This window comes from Castor canadensis, chromosome 10, assembly GCF_047511655.1.
Source record: "Castor canadensis chromosome 10, mCasCan1.hap1v2, whole genome shotgun sequence".
Lineage (NCBI taxonomy): Eukaryota > Metazoa > Chordata > Mammalia > Rodentia > Castoridae > Castor > Castor canadensis.
Genome location: NC_133395.1, coordinates 140,100,509 through 140,123,622, shown reverse-complemented (window position 1 = coordinate 140,123,622; position 23,114 = coordinate 140,100,509). Strand labels below are relative to the sequence as shown.

Sequence of the window (23,114 nt, the reverse complement as noted above, 5' to 3'; positions counted from 1 at the left end):
TTTTGTGGATGGATGTTCAGTTTTCCAGTACCATTTGTTGTAAAACTATCCTTTCTCCCTCTCTTTGCTCCTTGGCCAAAGTTCAGTTGACTCTGTGTGGATCGATTTGTGGGCTCTATTCTGTTTTCAATTACTGATCTTTTTGTGTATGCTTTCACTAAACACCAACTGTCCTGATTACTACATGTTTGTAGTAAGTTTTATAGTTATAGGTTGTCAGCTTAACTTTGTTCTTCACCTTCAATATTCGCTATTCTGAGTCTTTAGGTTTTCCATGTAAACCTTAGAATCACTTTGTCAGTACCCACAAAACAACTTGCTAGGATTTTGTTGGGAATTGCATTGAACTACACTGGTGGTAGTTTAGTGAACTGTTGTTTTTCTCCTTCTCCTTTTTGTTTCATTTTCCAACTCTCTTTAATCACCCTTCCCTCTGAGACAACGAATGAGTGAGCCCATCCCTTGCTCCCAGGGCAGACCCTGATTGGTCTAAGGCAATCGTGATGGTTCCTTTTGTGTGTATGTGTGTGATACTGGGGTTTGAACTCAGGGCCTACATCTTGAGCCACTCCACCAGCCCTTTTTTGTGATGGGATTTTTCAAGGTAGGGTCTTGCAAACTCTTTGCCTGGGCTGACTTTGAACCACAATCCTTCTATCTCTGCCTTCTGAGTAGCTAGGATTACAGGCGTGAGCCACCGGTGCCTGGCCCTTTTTTGCTTTAGTTATCTTTCAAATACTTTTTCACATTTTTGCATGGGGCAGGCCTCAGACTCTCATCATCCTACCTATGGCTTCTCATGTAACTGGAATGACTGGAGTGTGCCACAACAATCACTTGATTGAGATGGGGTCTCACTTACTTTTTGCCCAGGCTGGCCTCAAACTGTTATCTTCATTATCTCAGCCTCCCAAATAGCAGGGATTACAGATGTGAGCCATCACACCAGCCTAAATTTGTTTAGTTTTAATTAAACTTAAAGAGGTACACATGACTAGTAACCAATGAATAGGATAGTATAGCTCTAGAGACTTACTGTTTTATAGTTTCTTTAGCTCTAAAATCTATTTGGAATTGGTTTTCATATATAGTGGGAAGCTAGCCAAAATGCTCAAAACCATTTACAGTTGTATCATTTAACAACTGGGATATATTCTGAGAAATGCATTGGTAGGAGATTTTATCATTGCATGAATTATATCATAGAGTTAATTAATGCAAACTAAGAGTTCTACAAGGTCACTAGACAATGTAATGTTATGGCCTTTGTGTATATGTGGCCTGTCGTCAACTGAAACATCGGTGGAATTAAGTCTTTTTCACACAGTCCATCAGTATCACCTTTGTCATATAGCCTAGGTATCTCTTATGTGTTTAAATCTGTTTCCATGAGTGCATGGCTATGTGTGGCTCTCTCTCCATACTGTGACTCTGGTCTATTTGTCTGCAGCACTGTCACACTACTTTAACTACTGTACCCTTAATTATATTTTCATTTAGAAGGACAAGTCCCCTCACCTGCTTTTCTTCTTCAGGCCATTCTCTTCCTTTTGTTCTTCCACGTGTATTTTAGAACCAGCTTGCTGATATCCATGAAAAACTCTATTGGAATTTTAATTGGAATCACATTAAGTCTCTAGATCAATTGGAAAAGAGTTGACACATTTACACTGATGTGCTTTCCTACCAAAGATACTGTTTGTATCTCCATTTTCTTAGGTCTTATCCTATGTGTTCCTTGATAAAACTTTATTATCTCTGTAGAGGGCTTCCATTTTTTCCATTAATTTTTTTCTAGTGTTGACTTACATGTTTGTTGTTATGGGAAATATCTTCCATTGAAAAAGTGCCATTTTCTGCTTGATGCTCATACATAAAAATGAAATTACTTTTGCTTCCTTTAGACTGAGAAACCTTACTGATTTATCTTAGTAATTTTAATAATTTTTCTGAAAGTTCTTTGAAATGTTCTGTGTACATAGACATATCATCTATAAATAATGATGGTGTTTCTTTATTATCCACACATTTTTATTTTTAATCTTCTGCATCATATGGGACTTCTGGTAAAGTATAGAATAAAGTTGATATCAGCAGACATCCTTAAATTGTTCCTGGCTTTAAAGGCAATGTTCTCAATATTTTAAAATACTAGTTATGATATATTTGTAATTTCTTATAGAAAATCTTTATTAGATTGAGGAATTTTCCTTCTATTCCTGAGTTATTGAAGTGCTTTTTATTTTAACATGAAATTATGTTGATTTTTAACAAATGCTCCTACTGAACTAATAGACATTATCACAGGAGTTTTCTTCCAACTTCATTTGGAATTGTTCCATTGCTAATTGCTAAATTCTTGACCATTTTAAGGGCCCTCCCCCAAAAAAACATTCCTGATAATTCTCCACTCTCTGTGGTAAGGAATCCCCTCTCCTCTCCTTTCATTTCATAGTTAGTCTTATTGAGGAGGGGGACCACATATTATTCATGTATGTATCCCCCATGCCCACTACACACCGGCACATAGTGAATGCTAACAAGACATTGGCTGATTCATGGAGTCTTTCTTATGGTACCTACTAGTTTTGATTCTACAGTTTCTTATCTTTATCTTTCTTATAAAATATAACATCTGATATTTTACAGTTTCTTATTGTTCTTATTTTATAATTTCTTATAGTATCTTTGTTACCTTAATGACTTAGAAGTTTTCAAGGGCAGGGTCCACATCTAGTTATTCTCGTTGTCTCTCTAGGACCCACTCCAGGGCCTGATGCAGAGCCCTGTCTACTGGCTGAATAAATCCTTGCTGTCTTTGCCATGGCAAGTTTGGGGAATGATGATTGGTATGGCTGGAGTTTAGGGACAGGATGAGGGATGAAAAAGCAGGGAGGAGGATGCCAGAAAAGTAGGCAGGGACCAGGCCCTTAATTCCTATGAAAACTAAGGGGACCTTATCCTTAGGATATCAAAAGTCATTTAACCATTTAAGGAGGGGAGTAATGTGCTCTGATTCATGTTTTAGAAAGTCCCAAATGGATAGAGTGGAGAGAATGGAGAGGAGGAGAAGAAAGTAGGAAGAGGAAGACAGATGCAGAAGTGTGTCTGAGCTGAGCCTTGAGGAATGGTCAGAATTGACTGGGTAAGTATGAGAGGGCATTCTGGGCAAGGGGAATGGCAAAACCCTGGGAATGGCAATGGGGGAGGGGTCAAGGGGACAGTGAAGAGATCAGGCTGATTGGAACCTAAAAAAGGTTCAAAAGTTGGAAAGTGGATGGTGCATATTAGCTTAGGCATCAAGGCTTGGAAGCCTGTAGAGCTAAGTGAGACAGAGTCCACTGAACATTCCAAAATCTTGAGGATTAGAGATACAACCAAGGGTAGTGGGAAGAGATGAGAAACCTGAGGTTCTATTCTCAGCTCTGCCCCTAACTTGCTGTGTGAGTTTGAGTAGATTATTTCCATTTTCTCACTTGTAAAATGCAAAAGCTGGACTAGGTCTCTTTCAGCATTGATAACTTAGGATGTCAAACACCTGCTCCTTCCCTTTCATTCACTAGGATGTTTGCATTTGCCCCAGACCATCCTAACCATGCTTACTCCTTCCCATTCAAAGGAAGCAGAATTCATAAAAGAGACAGGACAAAACTAAAATAAGCATAACATATCTCCTCAAAGAAATAGGGAAGGCTATTAGAACATGAAGCAAGAATAAGTAGTAAGGAAGAAGATACCAGACAAGGAAAACCTAATAATTGAAAAAACAGAGTCAATGCATAGGTTGAATAATATGAAAAGCTGGGGAATAATATATCAGTAAGCTTTTGCTGTGTAACAAATAATTGTCACATTTAGTGGCTTAAAACAGTAGCTATTTGTTATTACTCACTGCTTAAGGTCAAGTGTGCAGTGTTGTTGTCCTGCATCTTCCTTCTGGGACTGTTGGTCTTTCTTCTGGGACCTCCCAAATCTCATTTGAGCTTGTCATGCACTTGTGGTTAGAGGAATAGTCAGCTGCTGAAGATGGGGAGAGGAGCTAACTGGTTTAGGAGCATCTCACTCACAACTGATGACTGTCTAGATGTCACCTGAGACAAAGTAGTAGACTAGGCCACATGTCTTCCATTGTTCAATAAGCTTGCTTACATGGTGCTATGTTTTTAATGTATCCTCTCCAAAATTCACATTGAAATTTGAGATCTGTGGTGGTGATAGTAAGAGGGTGGAACTTTTAGGAGATGATTAGACCGTTAAAGCCCTTCTCTTATGAAGAAATTAATGCCCTTATAAAAAAAAGGCTTCAGAGAGAACTCACCTCTCTTGCCTTTCTGCCTTTTACCATGTGAGGACACAGCAGAAAAGAGCCATCTTGGAAGCAGAAATCAGCCCTCACCCAACAAATACTGGCATCTTCATCTTGGACTTCCAACCTCTAGAACCATGAGAAATATATTTTTGTTCTTTGTAAGTTACCCAATCCACATAATTTCGTTAGAGCAACACAAATGAACTAAGTCACTTGGTGATGTCAGGATTCAGGGTGGGAGGAGAGGAGTATACAAATGGTCAAAATATATGCCAAGGCCTGGCAAGAGTCAAGAATGGAGACATACAGAGGATATCAGGATGTGTATTGAAAGCTGTTGAAAAATAGGGGTGGGAGGTAAAAGGGAAAGGGAGAGTAATGGAAGGGGTTGAACAGACCAACGTAAAGCACATCCACAATAGGCATACATTGAGATACCCCTTTGAACCTCAACTTAAATATTAATAATGAAAACAGAACTGTAAAATAGGTACAGTGTGTGTGTGGGAGGAGGGGAGGAGGAGGGAAAGAGATTAAGTTGACGGTATATGGTAAATTGACTTCATACACCTATATGAAACAGAACTAAGAAACCTTTTGCAATTCTTTTAAGTGGGGTGAGGAGGGAATTGAGGGGGAGAGACGATGGGAGCAATGTAAATAATGTACAATATAAGTCTAATCAGAATTGTTACTACAAATCCCCCCCTGTATAATGAATATATCCTAATAAAAATTTTATTATAAAAAATAATGTAGACATAAACTTCAGCTATTGATGGGAGAAATTGCAAAATAACTTTACAAATGAGAAGGAGGAAGGAATGGAGGATTGTGGCTATTTTTTTCAGTCTGCTGAAGTACATTCTCTGGTCAGAGTTATTCATTCACATTCCACCATTTACAAATATGCTCTTACTCACTCTAATATGTACACCCCCATTCTCATCAAACTATAACATCAAGCTTGAAGTCTAGGACCTTATTATCCATGACAGATTACAGCAAGACTTTTCAAATGTGGCTTCTCTTCATTTAAAGACACATGGACCAAGAAGATAAGCTGTCTGATCCACACATACCTGAAGTACATAGGTGAGACAGATAAAGGATAAATGTTACAGACACTCTTATATAAAAGGAGGAAGAAAAGGAAGCAAGTAGCTCTCATTGGTGTATAGCGATATGAAATCCAGGTGGGCTAACATTAACAGTCTTCCTATTTAAGAGTGGAGAATATTCCTTTATTAGGTCTATGCCCTGCTTCCTAAGAGTGATTGCTTCATCTGTTATTTTCACTGTCTTGGGTCTTCCCTCTGGGACTCACCCTCAAATGGCCTTATTTAGAGCTAGATAGTTTTCTCAAATTGATTCCTATATTTACGAAGCTGGAGACCAAAGACCCTTTTATAATTTAAACAACCCAGGTCTTAATCAAGGCTGGTAGCACTGTCACATGCCAGCTCCACTAAAAACTATGTGGGTTTCTTATGAATCTGATTTGTACACAATCTATTTGACAAAAGTCACACTATAATTATTTCTGAGGTCTGACCCTCCATTTAGTCTTATTCACAGCCCCTTTGGATTTGTCAGACAGCTATAGGATGATGCCCTTAAAATTCCTAGAAGTCCTGTTGTGTAGATAAAAGGACACAGTAACTTAATTCTGTCCATGTTGTAACAAAGTCTTCCAGCCATGTCTGCATATCTGTAGTAAAAGTTGCACAAAACTTCCACTGGCTTGAAAACCTCCCACCTGGACAATGATAGTTCCTCTGGTCATTACTAAGAAGTTGTGATGTCCAAAGCAGGCCCCTCTTCTGACAGGCAGTGGATGTTTTGGCTACAAAGTATGCTAAGGGAGGCACCAGGAAGATTCCATCTCAGACTCAAAAATGTTTTTTCTTTTTCCCATGCCTTCACTAGAGACTCATTGCTTTGGGTTACACATTCACCTGCCACTGGGACTCCACCATGCATGGCCATTCTCATGGGTAAGGCTTGTTAATTACCTCCGCGTCTGGCCTTCAGCAGGGCTTAACAAATCTTACCTTCCTCCTCCCAGTCCACTCCTACTTTCCCTAAGAGTCCTCTCTTACAATGTGTATCACAGGAAGGAAATGGTAAGGCGCCATCATCTCTGTGTGAGTGTTTTGGTTGGTTCCTTAAATATTTACTGAGTATCTGTGATGTGCTAGGCACTGTTCTAGGCACTAGGGCCATAGCCTCAAGTGAAGGCTGCCTTTATGGAACTTACAATTGAGTGTGTGTGTTGGGAGTGGGGTGAGTGCACAGATAAGTGGAGAGTAAGTAAGCAACTCATAAAATACAGATTGTGATAATACTCTGGTGGAGATAAGGGGAGGGGGCTGAAACTGGGCATCTAGGGAGCTGATGAGTGGTGATAGCTGAAAATGGAAGGCAAAGGTGGTGAGAGCAATGGAAGGGAGGCTGAGAACAACAGGCCTCCTGTACCTTCTTCACAGTTTTGTCCTATGACTGCAGAAAGGACACTTGAGTTCAAATAAACAAATAAATCGAGAGAAATGTGATCTGTCAGAGCAAACGCAATGCAGTCAGTCACAATTCCCTCAAGGATTAGAGCAACGGACGTGGATGTCAGGAGCTCTCAGGTCTAATGCCAGCATAGCCCTCATCTGCCTGTCCCCTCTCTGGGCCCCTGGCTCTCAGATTCTAAACTGAGGGGTACGACTCAGTGCTGCCTGACCACCTATGGCTTCATGAAATGACCAGCACCTTCCATGGGAATTTTAACATAACCCCAACAAGACTGATGGCTGGTTGCTGCCCAGTGTCTAGCTGTTAGACTTCCCCTTCTCTGCCCAGCTGTGCAGTTCTCTTGCTTCACTTCATTGGGTTCCAGCTCTGGGCTATCTTTAAAGTCTTTAGTCATAATCTAAACAGTTGGCAAATCACTGTGCCCCTGGTGCCATGATGATCTGACCTGGGTGCTGTTTCAGAATGTCATTGCTCACTCTTGACTTAATCAGAACCTTGAGGAGTACCTTCCATGTTCTGTGTTTTAAAGCATCCTTTCTCCGAGAATAAGATCAGGTAATAACACATATCACAACAAGAGCCACCATCTATTTAATGCCTACTGTGTCCATGAGGTGGGACTGTTGCACTGAATCCTGGCATCAGTCCTACCAAGAGGGCACAGCTCATGAACTAAGAAACTGAAGCTCAGAGCAGTCAAGCCAGCCAGTGGTGAGGGTGTGGTCCTCATCCATGATTCCCTGACCCCAGAGGCCCAATCTCTTTGCCACCATGTGGTTTTATATTTCTGTCACCAGCTGCATGTAAATATAGTAGGAAGACCAGGTAAAGGTGGCATCTGTCTTCACTCTAGACTCATCAGAATCTACCATGTTCCACAGCAAAGGAACGTTGCTGTTTTGAGCTGAATTGCTCAAACTCATCCAGAAAGATGTTCCTGGGAAAGTATTGTACCTCCAAGGTCACAGCCTTGAACCTAATTTCTCCTTCCCATTCCCCTAAAGTCTCAAGGAAAGTAATGGCCCTGTTCTTCCTGTATCTGCCCAGAAGTTGGAGACAGAATTCATTTTCCTGAATGGGTCACTTTCTTTGGTCAAAAAATAAAAAGCAGATGCTCTGATCCATCCTGACCTATGCTTGGTGATGAGAGGAAGAAAGCAAGAACCAATATTACAGTGTGATTGTGCCAAGTGCTTTCAGAAATAAACCTCCCAGCAGCAGGGATGTTCAGCCAGCTGTAGTTCTCACCTCTGATGATGCATGGCTGAGCAATGTTATTTCATTCATCTCCATGCCTCATCCTTCAGCCAATCAAATGCAGTTGTATAGGGACAGGACTCTGAGATATGGCTCTTGCATCGATGTGAATCCGATACGAAGATGTTTAGAGGAAGTTCAGGAATTCGGAAGGATTTGGGACCAGTCTTCTCAGAACAGTGTCTTTTAGTTTCCAATTCTTGCCATCTGTCTACTCTGTTGTCCCAATGTCAGCTTCGTTCAAGGCTGGTTCTGCTCTTGGTCAAATGACAGCTCCAGCAGCAGCAGGGGCATTGCTTTCCATGACTTTCTTAAGAGGGAAAAAGCTGTTTCCCAGAAATCCCCCTGGAAACATTCCTAGAACCTCCCTAGCCAGAGAGGAAGAGTATCCCAATGGCAGTTAAGATCAATCATGGCCCACATGTCAACCTGAGTGGCTCATGAGTGGTGCCAAGGAGGATACAGAGCAACAAAGTAGGGCTTCTGTGAGGGAAACAGCTGTCCAGAGGCAGCCCAGCGGTGTCTAAGGTTCAGTATCATGCTGGTCTATTTAGAGATACTCTCTAGTTTCCTGAAGTGAGACCTTGCTGGACCTGCAGATGAACTTATTAATTAACCTGTGCCTCTGGTGTACAGAGTGACTTGTTTGAGATTCAAATACAAGGTTTGAAGGACTGTGATTGCAGGTAGAGCCCACCTGGATAACCAAGAATCCTCTCTCTATCACAGGATCCTTTACTTCCTCACATCTGCAAAGTTCTTTTAGCCCTTTCATGTATATAAAAGGCTGGAGGGAGCCAGGCTAGGGCCCATGGTCCTAAGATGTGGGCTGTGCTCCACAGCTGACAGGGAGTCATCAAAGGCATGGGGGTGGGGCATGTGAGCAATAGTACTTCACTGAGAACAATGGATTCCAGGAGACAATGGCTAAAAGGTGAGGGACCATTTGGAAGGACATTATGGCATGTGCTGGTTGGAAATTGAGTAGATTTAAACAGATCAAGTGAGCCAAAGAAGCAGAGGGTGTGATGGAATGGGAGAGAGAGAGCAAGGGGAGAGGAAAACAAGAGCCTATGTTTCTGTCATTCAAGGATAAAAGGTGTCCTAGAAGGAAGTATATCAGTCCATTTTCTGTACTATAACCAAACACCCAAAGCTGTGTACATTTATAATGTAAAGAGAGCCCAGACATGGTTGTGCATACCTGCAAGACCAGCTACTTGGGAGGCAAAGGTGGGAGGATTGCTGTCTGAGGCCAGTCTAGAACCTATCTAAAAACAAGCTAAAGCAAAAAGGGGCAGGGACCATGTCTCAAGTGGTAGAGTGCTAGGCTCTGAGTTCAAACTCCAGTACTGCCAAAAAAAAAAAGGGGAAAAAAAGGTTTATTTTGGCTCATGGTTCAGAAGCTGAAAGGTGAAAGGCCAACATCTGGTGATGGCTTTCTTGCTGGCAGAGTCCCGAGGTAGTGCAGAACATCATATGACAAGACATAGGGAGCACGTGTGTGTGTGTATGTGTGTGTGTATGTGTCCATCTTCTGGTGTTCCTCTTTTTTTAAGGCCATCAGTGTCACGGGGGCTCTCAGTTATCTCCCAAGGGCTGCATATCCAGATTGTTTCCACCCTCTTAATACCTCATAATGAGGATTCAATTTCAACATATAAACCTTTGGTGAACACACTCAAACCCTATGCAAACCATAACAGGGAGCCTGTAAGGGAGATGGCGATTTGAGATGGTCATTGTGGGTCATTCAACTGTCTGGGGAGCAGAGAAATACAGGACATGAGGAGAGGAATCTGGGCTGGAGATGGAGATTTGGGATGCTGATCTTGTAGGTGAAGCCAGAGTTGGGAATGAGATCTCCTGGGAAACATGGACTACAGGGAAGCAGATGGAAGGAAAGAGGACTTCACATGGGAGACTGGAAAGATACAGCTGTAGAGATTTAAGGCTCAGTGCACCTTGTTTGGCTGGGATCTTTGTGTTTTAAAGAGAGATTGGGCAAAGGATAGTGCTAACATTAAAATAATGACTTTCTAATGGTGAAATCTGGAAACCCTTTGGGAGGGTTATTTAAGATGAGGAGCCTCTTAGGTTGTGCACATAGTTGATTATCCCCTCTGTCTCTTTGCTGGGTCAGCCCTGGCTGTCTGCTTGTCAGCAGTTTCTGTGATACTTGAGCACCTGTTTGGGATCCAGTGAGACCCAAGTTGCATTGTCATTGAAGCTTAAAACACATTATGTATCAACATCATGGCTGAAATGCAAACACATCAATGCTTCTGAAATGTCCTATTACCACTGACTGGGTGAAGTGTACTTCTTCCCTGAATCATTTCCTCCTTCTGCCTATCCTTCTCTCCACAAAAATTTTGAGAAATTCTAGAACTCAGATTGATACCTGGGTGGGGAATCTGAGGTCCCTAAGTGGAAGGTCTTTCTCTTGGAGGGGCTGAGATAGGACATCCACTAGCTTTGGGTCCTCCATCAGAGCCCACCACTGCCTTCTCCAGGTCTTCATGAAGGTGATGATCACAACTGTCAATGATAATAAATTGGATATAGTCTTAGGAAGTTCTTTTCACATTCATGATTTTCTGAGTCTCCAAACCCAGTAGGTAAGGATGAAAACTCCTGTTAGAGCTAAGGGATCAAGGAATTAATTGTCCAAGACCAATGACCAGAACTTGGGTCACTTTGATTAGTGCTCTTCCCCCTCCCTGACAGCCTTTCTTAGGATTAAAGGCAGCACCTACTACACCTGGTTGACTTGCTGGACTCCATTCCTATGCCACAGGCCATTGAAGACTCCTGGGTGCTTGCTAGATGGCTCTTTCAGACAGAGAGAAAAAAGCCCCCAGGAAAGCAGTGGGGAGCCATGGACATAGATGACCTTCCAGTTTAGCTTTAGACTGACTCTGGATCATCTGACAGGGCAGAAAGCTTTGATGTAGCTGAGGACATGGTTCTTGACCTTAAAAAATAAGCTCTTAGGCTTTTAGCTTTAAAAAAAGAAAACCAAGTAATGCACACAACAGACATCACCCCATCAGTGAGGTCTTTCCTGTCATCCATCCCTAAGTCTCAAACCATCCATCCTTGAACCTCCCTCAGGGAGTGACCATCCATCACAAAAATCCTGAGCCTCAGCCTGGGATAAACAGAAACTCTTCCCTTACCTCCACCCCTCATCATGTGTCCTTGCCCCCTCTTTACCCCTGCCCAGAACTGTCTGTAACCAGTTCTTGAGCCTTAGCCCAGTCCTGACACTAACTGTATTTCTTACCCAAATACTGACCTTCAGCTCTACCAGACCCCATCTCATCCCTTACCCCATCCCCAATTCTACCACCATCCCTAACACCAACAATTCATCCTTTACTCCAATCTAAATACCAAGCATCACCCAGTTTTACTCCCTTTTCAGCCTTCGCTTCATTCTTGAGCCTTGGAGCTAGGAGTGAAGGCACCTATTGCACACATTGTTGGGAATTTTCGTTAATGGTTTCTTTATGAGGTCAACAAAACAAGTGCAGCTCTTCATCAACAAAGCCAAACTGGCTACATCTAAATGACACTGCTTGCCACTGAGGCCGAGGTGTGAGAAGACATAGTGTAGGTCTCCTGAGGCAGTTTTGTTGTACTGACATCAGAAGGAGGGAGTTAAATTTTACCATAAGTTGAGCAGCCATTTGAGTGGAACAAATGGAGCCTGGAAAAAGTAGTCATAGCTTTATGTAATGGCATGAGATTGGACCTCCTCTGACATGAGAAATGCAGGGACAAGCCATCCGTGTTTCCAAGAGAATGAGAAAGGTTCATTTTCCCCCAATCTGGTACTGCTTGTTAGGACTCAGTATTTTTTGTCATCCCAGTTGCTCATTGGATTGTTTTCTCCGTGATTGACTTTCCAAAGCCCTTGGTTCTCTGAAAGATGAAAGGGGTCTGGAAACGTCAGGTCCAGGTCCTTTGGCAGCACCATCAGGTGGCCAAGAATTCTCCTCTCAAATTGCCTGTAATAAGTCTAGCCGTCTTTCTTTCAGAAAATGTGAGCTTGGTTAGAGAGGGCTCCCACACTATTTTTTAAAGTTTTTTTTTTCTTTGCTTTTGCCCCAAGTTAGATTTTTAATTTATAGAAATTCCCAAGAAATTTCAGTCAGTGTTGTAGTTAGACCCAAGCTTGATTTAGATTGGCCCTTCCCATTTTTAAAGTGTGCACACTTTCCAAAAATCATTCTCCTGCCATCTCTCACAATATCCCTGGGCAGAGGCAAGCAAATGGAAGCCTGGCTGACTCCGTGATTCGTCCAGATGGCAGAGCTGTCTGCCTCCTGAGCCTTGACCCTTATGACATTGACAGCCCCTGGGAGGGGACAAGGCCTGGGTTAGATATAGGATGTGCCTGTCCAGGAAGAGGCTATACAGAAACAAGCAGGACATGGCTTCAAACCTAGAAATTCAGTTCACTCTGCCTTCACCAGTTACCTAGAGGCTTCCTGTGTTGTTAGACAAAAGCCAGAGTTTTGACTAGCTTGTTTTTCCTGAGTCATTGTCACTGTTTGGTCTTTTATGAGAGAGAGCCTCATGCTTGATCTCATTTACTCCTTACAACCATACTTTGAAATACAGGGCTACTAACCCCTCTTCACTGATGAGCAGTTAAATAACTGGCCTGAGATCACATAACTTTGGAGCAGAATTGAAATTTGAACTAAGGTCTGGGTTGTTTTTATCTACTGTAGTAAACCTCTTCTATAAAAGTCAGAAAACATGGAAATTAGTCTGAGCTGTTTTTTGTTTTTCCATTCTTGAGCAAATTAGGCAATCTGTTCTGGAAACTTCCTTCTAGAGCATATACTATTCTTCTGTGATATTGACAGTTTGGAGTTACAAGACAATGATGCCCAAACTTCTCAGATATGCACCTAGACTTTCAGTGTCAGAGGTCATCTCTTTTTATAATCAGAGAGGTCTCTTGAATTCACCATCTATAAAAGGTTATTTTAAAAAAATTTTTTAGGTAGTATTAGGGATTAAACTCAGGGTCTTGAGCCATGCTCCATATTCGTTTGATTTTAGATTTTCAGGTAAGGTCTTGCGCTTTTGCACTGACTGGTTCTGGACTGTAATCCTCCCATCTCTGTCTCCCAAGTGGCTGGACTTACAGGCCTGTACCACTATGCTTGGCCTTGTAAAAGGTTCTTGATCTCCTCTAAACATTATTTTTGTACAGCTATCTGATTTAATTCATTCAACAATTTGAGGTGAATGTTATTAATATCACCATCTTAAAACTGAGAAAACTGAGATTCAGTTATTTTTGCCACTTCCACCTTGTTATGGAACTAAGGTAAAGTTGGGATTGGATAGCAGAGAATCGATGCCAACAGCTACTGCTGTTGTGTGGTGTAATACATCACACCACAGGAGTCACTCAGGCCCGGGAGAAGCTGGCACTTATGAGTGCAGCCAGACCATTCACTAAGTCTCTTGAAACACCATTCAAAGATGCTCAGTGGGGGATCACAGGCTGTCCACTTTCTCATAGACTGTCTGACAGTTGTCACACTAGATCTTTCTCATTCTCCTTGTGAGCATGTCTGTGAGTCAGTCCTTGGCATGTTGAGACAAAGCAGGATGAAATGAGGCCATCCAGGTGATCTTTTGGAACCTCCGAGATGCCTGTTCAATGACATAGAACACTCAGTCTCCCTGAGACTTGCCTGTCTTGGGCTGGGAAAGAAATGAAGCCTTTGGGAGACAAATGCCTTCACACTGGATGATGTCATTTGTGTTTTCTGGACTTTTATAGCCTCCTCCTCCTGACAGGTGGTCATTGTGCCTCATAATAGGCTTCATCCTCTCTTTGCAAAGAAATGAGGCAAAATTTTTCATTCTTATAAATGCTTTGAGATAATATCTTTGCATTGTAAAAAATCACAAGGGGGCAAAAGAAAAGTTGATTTATCCAATGGTTAATTACTTTAAAAATAGTAGGCCAGGCAGGGGGCTCATGCCTGTAATCCTAGCTACCTGGGAGGCTGAGATCAGAAGGATTGAAGTTCCAGGCAAAAAAGTTCATGAAACTCTGTTTTAACAGAAAGAGTTGGGTGTGGTGGCATGCCCCTGTCATCCCAAAGTGTGAAGCCCTGAGTTCAAACCCCAGTTCTGAAAAAAAAAAAAAAAGAAAAGAAAGAAAAAAGTAATACATCACACTATTAGGTGGTAACTGATTTCTAGCTGGTCATTTGAGTTGAGGTGCTTTTTTTAATGTCTGCTGCTTTGGACGCAGACATTACTTCATTCTTACATCTTAGTACCCAGAGCCCAGAGGGAGGACCCAGAGCTCAGGAAGTAAAGATGCTGATAACTTAGTGTCACACAGAAAAGAATGGAACGACTGGGTATATTTATACTACGAACCTCTTTCCTTCTTTCTTTCACTTTCCAACTCCTGATTTCCTCAGGAAGGTCTTTCAGTTTTGCCTCACTGTGGACCTACGAGTAGATGTAATCATGGTTGGGCATGTGATGAAATCATCAAGGTCACGCACTTATCAAGAAAAGGAATGTGGCCATTTCAAAGTGAAATCAGATAATCCCTGAAACTCCCCAAACATTTACAAACTTTGCAGAAAGTCTTTCTCCTCCTGCTTTAATTACTCACAAGACTGTTTTTCATTAAGCAGCAATATTCATTAGAATAAGAATGCTAAGAATTCCCCATCCTTACATTTCTAATGGAGTTATTCTCTACTGTGGTAAGAGCATTACTTTGCAAACATGTTCTAGTGCCATAATAAGGTGTTTTGATCACCTTCTAGCTCTTAAGGGCTAGCCTGCATATGTAATGACCATTCAGGACACACGTTGCTTCCTGTAGAAAATGGGTTCTGTATTCAATCAGCCAATTTACAAATGATTCTTTGAAATACAGCTTATTTGCTGTTGTGCTCTGAAAAAGTAAAATTATCTATTTCTCAGCTTTTGAAGTTAATGAATTTCCAAAACTCATATTGAAATTTTGTTGACAATGTGGTGTTGGGAAGTGGAGTCTTTAAGAGGGATTAATGCCTCTCTTGAGAGACTGGGAGAGTTATTGTGGGGATGGGTTAGTTCTTGCAAGAGTGGGTTGTTGTGATACAGTTCAGCTCCTCATATCATCTCTGTTGTGCATTCACTCACCTCCCCTTTAGTTTCCCTACCATGATGTGACACAGCATGTGGTCCTCACCAAAAGCTAAGCAGATGCTAACACGCTGCTCTTAGACTTCCATAACCATAAGGCAAAATAAGCCTCTTTTCTTTATCAAGCTCCTAGCCTCAGGTATTCTATTGTAGTATCAGAAAATGAACTAAGGCAGAGGTTAAATGTAGAGTATTTCAGCTCTTGTGCCAATACAATGGTAGCTATTCTTTCTCCTTCTCTCAGTGGACACCACTGGGTTGTGGCACTTCCTATCCTTCCTTGTGGGTACTCGGCCAGTTCTTATGTACTACCTCATAGGACTCACTGAGAATGAGCTGGGACTCGAGGCTTAGGGCCAGGTCTGCTCACTTTTTTTTTGTGGGGGGGACTAGGGTTTAACTGCTTGAGTCATACCTCCAGTACACTTTTCTCTAGATATTTTGGGGATGGGGTCTTGCAAACTGTTTGCCTGGTTTGACCTCAAACCATGATTTCTCTGATCTTAGCCTCCCAAGTACCTGGGATTATAGGCGTGACCTACCAGTGGGTGGCATCACTGTTGTTTTTGGTTTTTAAACTGAGATGTAACTTACACACAGGAAAGTGTGTAAATCTAAAATTTACAGTTTAAACATCCATGTAACACTGTAGAACAATCCAGCACTCAGCAAACTCCCTTCTCAATCTACTGCCAGTTAGTACCTTTCCTCTGAAGGTAGCCATATTTTCCCCTCTTTACCCCAGATTAGTTTTTGACCCATCTACTTAGAAATTGAAGTGTAATTGAGAACCAATAAATTGTACAGCTTTTAACTGATTATCTCAATGAGTTGTGACAACATGCACTTACATAACTACCACCAAAAACAAAATATAGAACATCTTTATCATTATAGAAAGTTACATTGTACCCTCCAATAAATCCTCTTCTCTCAGAAGCTCCTTTCTGATTTTAACACTATAAAATAGTTTGCATGTTCTTAAATTTCACATAAACAGAATCTTCTGTTGTTTGTACTTTTGGTGTCATATCTAAGAACCATGGTATTTTATGTAAACACAGACTTGCTGTCTATGAATAAAGCAACTTTACTTATTTTTATGGTCTTTTTGCCACCATCTTTTCCCCTATCTATTTTAGCATCTTTATCACAGCTATTTTAGTGTTCCTGTTCAGTGATTCCAACATTTGGGCCTTTAGTTCTGCTTTTGTTGACTATTTCTTCTCTTGATTATAAATCACAATACTTGCTCTTTCTTTCTTTCCTTCTTTCTTTTTTGTTTTCTTTTTCATGTCTTATTATCTTTGGTCATTGAAAATATTTTTCATTAAAGAGCATAGAGATAAAATACTATTTCTTAAGAGGAGTTAGCTTAATTGAATTTGAAATTGAACAGGCTTTGGGTTTAATGTAACCTTCCTTTGATTCAGTTTGCCATTGGCTTCAAATTACAGTCAATCTTCCATATGCATGAATTCCACATCATCAGATTCAATCAACCATAGATCAAAAATAAGTTTTAGCCAGGTGTGGTGACACATATCTATAATCCCAGCATTCAGGAGACTGAGACAGGAGGGTCACAAGTTCAAAGTCAGCCTAGTAGATCTTATCTCAAATGAAATTTTTAAGAAACTCACATCTGTCCTGAACATGCACAAACTTTAAAATTCTCATTATTTATTAAATAATACAGTATAACAACTACTATTGATTTTTTTTTTGGTTGTACTGGAATTTGAACTCAGGGCCTCATGCTTGCTAGGCAGATGCTCTACCATTTGAGCCACTCCACCAGCCCAACAACTACTTACAAAGTATTTTCCTTGCATTAGTTATTACAAGTAATCTAGAGAGGATTTAAAGTGTATAAGAGAGTGTACGTATGTTATATGCAAATACAACATCATTTCATATAAAAGACGAACATCTTCATGTTTCATGTCTGTGGGGATCCTAGAATCAATTCCTAGATACAGAGGGATGACTGTATTTAAGGGCAAGATTGGTAATTTCTTTTTAGCAGGGATTAAATCAATGGCCATGTGATTGAGCTTAGTTGCCAGACTTAGCCCCTACCCAGAGGTCAGGCTGGCCCAAAGTTCCAACTGTCTAGTCACCTGGTTTGTCCTTTGGTGACCAGCTTCCACCCTGATGCCCACATGAGTCATCTCATCAGCATTACAAAGACAGTCTTGTCACTCAGGAAATTCCAGGAGTTTTGAAGCAATGCACCAGGAACTCAAGTCAAAGGCCAGATATAGCCTCCGTTATAGCATAGGGTTCTCTCAGCTCTCCTGTTCACCTCTGTCCCTGGAAAAAGGTCCCAGCCCCATGAGCCCTGTCATGATCCCTCTCTGCTGAACTCTGCCTCATCCCTCTTTTGGGTATGCAGTCCCTCATGCTTGTTGAGGTCTCATAGGGTAAGAGGCAAGTTAGTATGAATTCTGTGTGGGGTTCTTCAGGATTCTAATGGGTCATGCCCATCCAAATGCCACTGTTTAAAAGTTTGCCACATGTTCAGTTGGTTTCTTCCTATTCATTTCTAGTCAGGATTACACTTTTTTTTTATTGTTTCAACTCTGGAACAGTTATGTATTTCTTCTTTGTTGTGAAGAGCTTATCCCTTTACAGAATTTAGTTTGTTTAGGTTTCTTTTTGCCCATACTCTCTGGCGAGTTTCAAAAAACTATGACATTTTAACATATACATATACACACACATACACACACGGTTATTGTTTGTTTTGCTTAAGGATAGTCATTAGCAATGATCTTTTTTTCTAACTTTCCATATCTGAACTCAGTCTGTTCATTTTTTGCAAGAAATAAACTAAGAACAGTTAAGTGATTTTTTTGTGAAAATTGATTTATTTCAACTTCATTTTATTCTTTTCATCGATGCAAGGCCTCTTTTAGTAGCTCTTAACTCTTCAGAGAGCTCTTTAATGGCTCCCTTCTCCACTTATTTTATCTCAGCAATAACAAATATTAGGTATGCATTCTTCACTCTATACTCCCATCCCTCAACACACACACACACACACACACACACACACACACACACACGCCTCTTTCCTGTTGAGTCTAAGTCCTTCCAATTCCTCTCAGCATAATGTACCAGGCAATTAGATTTAGCCCACAAGATTAAATATATTTGCCATCCTTGTTTTAACCTCAAATATATTTTTCCCCCAGTTGAACTTTTGGGTCAGATCTAAGAAAAGGTCTGTCATATGGGGTGATAGGTTACTCTCACAACCAGACAACATTTCAGAGAAGTTTACTAAATAAAGAGTTCAAAACTAGATGAGAAAGGATTGGGAGACACTGGGGTGAGATGATCTGAGAAGACTTTGTCTTCTATCATTGACAGATGGAGGAGATTAGTAAAAACCCAAACTAAATATGGCTAATTTCATAGAATGCTGTTCTAGAACACCTTGTCATTCCAGATTGGGAAGGAATCCATGAGATACCAGCAGTATTATATCAAAAGGACATGGGTCAATTTTAAGAGGCTCCCACTGGCTCAAGATGAACATGAGGTTAATGGTAGTGGATGGAAAGGCATCGAGTTTGTTAAAATCCAGAAGTCCATCATGCAACTCAAAGAAAAAAAAAAAATCTCTGTGAGAGGATGCTAGGGAGTCAGTGAGCTTGTTACTTTGAAAAGTAGTAAATAAAAGGAATAAATCAATCATTCTAAATAAAAAGATAGAACTGAGTACTTTATCTTGTCATGTCCCTAAGAGCTCTATCTCTGGGTAACAGTAGATAAGGAAGTTTTTTTTGTTTTTTGTTTTTTTTTTTATAAGCATGATAGGTAACAAATGAGGATGGCACACTAGAATGAGAATGTCACCATTTGGCAGCCCCTAATGGCTTAATGGATCTATGTCCTGAGCACTAATAGCTGCTAACACTGCAAAAAAAAAAAAGACAAAGATAACCAGTCATCGTGTGCTTCCTGCTTGAAGTTCATAAATACCACCTGTGACTTAATTGTGGGGGGAAAAGTCAAAACTGAATCCGATCAAATGGTATCAGGAATCAACAAAACTTTTCTATAAAGGGCCATGCAGGAATATTTGGGGTTTTGTGGACCATGGATTCTCTGTTATAAGCACTTGCTTCTGCCATTGTAACTTGGAAACAGCCACAGACTGCTATGTAAACAAGTGAATGTGTTCCTGCAACACTCGATGCGTAAAAACAACGGGACATGGGCTGGATTTGGCCTGTGGGTCATGGTTTGTTAACGTTTTCTCTCGACCCAACTGCCAATTTTACAGGAATTTTGAAAGACAGAAGAAATTACAATTAGCAAAATTTAGGGTATGGGAAAATATATAGGAAAAACCTCAGTTTCTTCTACAAATAAAATATGCACGTGTGTGTGTGTGTGTGTGTGTGTATGTGAGAGAGAGAGAGAAAGGGCTATAAATTAGAGACTAAAAAATATCAATTACTCTAAGCGTGTGGATCTTATTAGAACCATGACTCACACAAACTTAAAATAATTGAGGGTATTTATGATATAATTGAAAATAAGAACTTTTTTGACATTTGATGACATTAAGGAATTCTTGTAAGTTTTTAGGTAGAAAATGGTATTGTGGTTTAGTAAGAATTCTTTTTTTGGGGGGATACTGGGTTTGAACTCAGGACCTTGTGCTTGGTAGGCAAGCGCTCTATCACTTAGCTATGCCTACAGTCCTTAGAGTTCTTTTTTTTTCCAAGATGAATGACCCTTTATTTTATTTTATTTTATTTTTTTCATTTTTCTTTTATTATTCATATGTGCATACAAGGCTTGGTTCATTTCTCCCCCCTGCCCCCACCCCCTCCCTTACCACCCACTCCACCCCCTCCCGCTCCCCCCCCTCAATACCCAGCAGAAACTATTTTGCCCTTATCTCTAATTTTGTTGTAGAGAGAGTATACGCAATAATAGGAAGGAACAAGGGCTTTTGCTGGTTGAGATAAGGATAGCTATACAGGGCATTGACTCACACTGATTTCCTGTGCGTGGGTGTTACCTTCTAGGTTAATTCCTTTTGATCTAACCTTTTCTCTAGTTCCTGGTCCCCTTTTCCTATTGGCCTCAGTTGCTTTAAGGTATCTGCTTTAGTTTCTCTGCATTAAGGGCAACAAATGCTAGCTACTTTTTTAGGTGTCTTACCTATCCTCACCCCTCCCTTGTGTGCTCTCACTTTTATCACGTGATCAAAGTCCAATCCCCTTGTTGTGTTTGCCCTTGATCTAATGTCCACATATGAGGGAGAACATACGATTTTTGGTCTTTTGGGCCAGGCTAACCTCACTCAGAATGATGTTCTCCAATTCCATCCATTTACCAGCGAATGATAACATTTCGTTCTTCTTCACGGCTGCATAAAATTCCATTGTGTATAGATACCACATTTTCTTAATCCATTCGTCAGTGCTGGGGCATCTTGGCTGTTTCCATAACTTGGCTATTGTGAATAGTGCCGCAATAAACATGGATGTGCAGGTGCCTCTGGAGTAACAGTCTTTTGGGTATATCCCCAAGAGTGGTATTGCTGGATCAAATGGTAGATCGATGTCCAGCTTTTTAAGTAGCCTCCAAATTTTTTTCCAGAGTGGTTGTACTAGTCTACATTCCCACCAACAGTGTAAGAGGGTTCCTTTTTCCCCGCATCCTTGCCAACACCTGTTGTTGGTGGTGTTGCTGATGATGGCTATTCTAACGGGTGAGGTGGAATCTTAGTGTGGTTTTAATTTGCATTTCCTTTATTGCTAGAGATGGTGAGCATTTTTTCATGTGTTTTCTGGCCATTTGAATTTCTTCTTTTGAGAAAGTTCTGTTTAGTTCACTTGCCCATTTCTTTATTGGTTCATTAGTTTTGGGAGAATTTAGTTTTTTAAGTTCCCTGTATATTCTGGTTATCAGTCCCTTGTCTGATGTATAGTTGGCAAATATTTTCTCCCACTCTGTGGGTGTTCTCTTCAGTTTAGAGACCATTTCTTTTGATGAACAGAAGCTTTTTAGTTTTATGAGGTCCCATTTATCTATGCTATCTCTTAGTTGCTGCGCTGCTGGGGTTTCATTGAGAAAGTTCTTACCTATACCTACTAACTCCAGAGTATTTCCTACTCTTTCTTGTATCAACTTAAGAGTTTGGGGTCTGATATTAAGATCCTTGATCCATTTTGCATTAATCTTGGTATAGGGTGATATACATGGATCTAGTTTCAGTTTTTTGCAGACTGCTAACCAGTTTTCCCAGCAGTTTTTATTGAAGAGGCTGCTATTTCTCCATCGTATATTTTTAGCTCCTTTGTCAAAGATAAGTTGCTCATAGTTGTGTGGCTTCATATCTGGATCCTCTGTTCTGTTCCACTGGTCTTCATGTCTGTTTTTGTGCCAGTACCATGCTGTTTTTATTGTTATTGCTTTGTAATATAGTTTGAAGTCAGGTATTGTGATACCTCCTGCATTGTTCTTTTGACTGAGTATTGCCTTGGCTATTCGTGGCCTCTTGTGTTTCCATATGAATTTAACAGTAGATTTTTCAATCTCTTTAATGAATGTCATTGGAATTTTGATGGGAATTGCATTAAACATGTAGATTACTTTGGGGAGGATAGACATTTTTACTATGTTGATTCTACCAATCCATGAGCATGGGAGATCTCTCCACTTTCTATAGTCTTCCTCAATCTCTTTCTTCAGAAGTGTATAGTTTTCCTTGTAGAGGTCTTTCACATCTTTTGTTAGGTTTACACCTAGGTATTTGATTTTTTTTGAGGCTATTGTAAATGGAATTGTTTTCATACATTCTTTTTCCGTTTGCTCATTGTTAGTGTATAGAAATGCTAATGATTTTTCTATGTTGATTTTATATCCTGCTACCTTGCTATAGCTATTGATGATGTCTAGAAGCTTCTGAGTAGAGTTTTTTGGGTCTTTAAGGTATAGGATCATGTCGTCTGCAAATAGGGATATTTTGACAGTTTCTTTACCTATTTGTATTCCTTTTATTCCTTCTTCTTGCCTAATTGCTCTGGCTAGGAATTCCAGTACTATGTTGAATAGGAGTGGAGATAGTGGGCATCCTTGTCTGGTTCCTGATTTTAGAGGGAATGGTTTTAATTTTTCTCTGTTAAGTATAATGCTGGCTGTAGGTTTGTCATATATAGCTTTTATAATGTTGAGGAACTTTCCTTCTATTCCTAGTTTTCTTAGAGCTTTTATCATGAAATGATGTTGGATCTTATCAAAGGCTTTTTCTGCATCTATTGAGATGATCAAGTGGTTTTTGTCTTTGCTTCTGTTAATGTGGTTTATTACGTTTCTTGATTTGCGTATGTTGAACCACCCTGCATCCCTGGGATGAAGCCTACCTGGTCGTGGTGAATAATCTTTTTGATGTGTTGCTGAATTCGATTTGCCATTATTTTGTTGAGGATTTTTGCATCAATGTTCATTAAGGAGATTGGCCTATAGTTCTCCTTTTTGGAGGTGTCTTTGCCTGGTTTTGGGATAAGTGTAATACTGGCTTCATAAAATGTGTTTGGCAGTTTTCCTTCCCTTTCTATTTCATGGAACAGTTTAAGGAGGGTTGGTATCAGTTCTTCTTTAAAGGTCTGATAGAATTCAGCAGAGAATCCATCAGGTCCTGGACTTTTCTTTTTGGGGAGACTCTTGATTGCTGCTTCAATTTCATTTTGTGTTATAGGTCTATTCAGGTGATTAATTTCCTCTTGGTTCAGTTTTGGATGATCATATGTATCTAGAAATCTGTCCATTTCTTTTAGATTTTCAAATTTATTTGAATATAGGT

The 23,114-nt window shown here is 40.4% G+C and overlaps 1 protein-coding gene across 7 annotated transcripts in view; it reads left to right on the top strand.

The window, feature by feature from the left end:
- Positions 1 to 23,114, top strand: part of LOC109688341 (oxytocin receptor) — a 95,696-nt gene that overhangs the window by 5,695 nt on the left and 66,887 nt on the right. The window contains exons 2-5 of one of the 7 annotated variants that reach the window (XM_074044298.1): positions 3,029 to 3,145; positions 4,361 to 4,467; positions 5,351 to 5,404; positions 6,239 to 6,306. The gene's annotated coding sequence lies outside the window, so the exon portion shown is untranslated. Of the gene's footprint in view, positions 1 to 3,028; positions 3,146 to 4,350; positions 4,468 to 5,307; positions 5,405 to 6,238; positions 6,307 to 23,114 lie in introns of all 7 variants that reach the window. The other 6 variants (XM_074044295.1, XM_074044296.1, XM_074044297.1 and 3 more) reach the window with 6 other exon arrangements.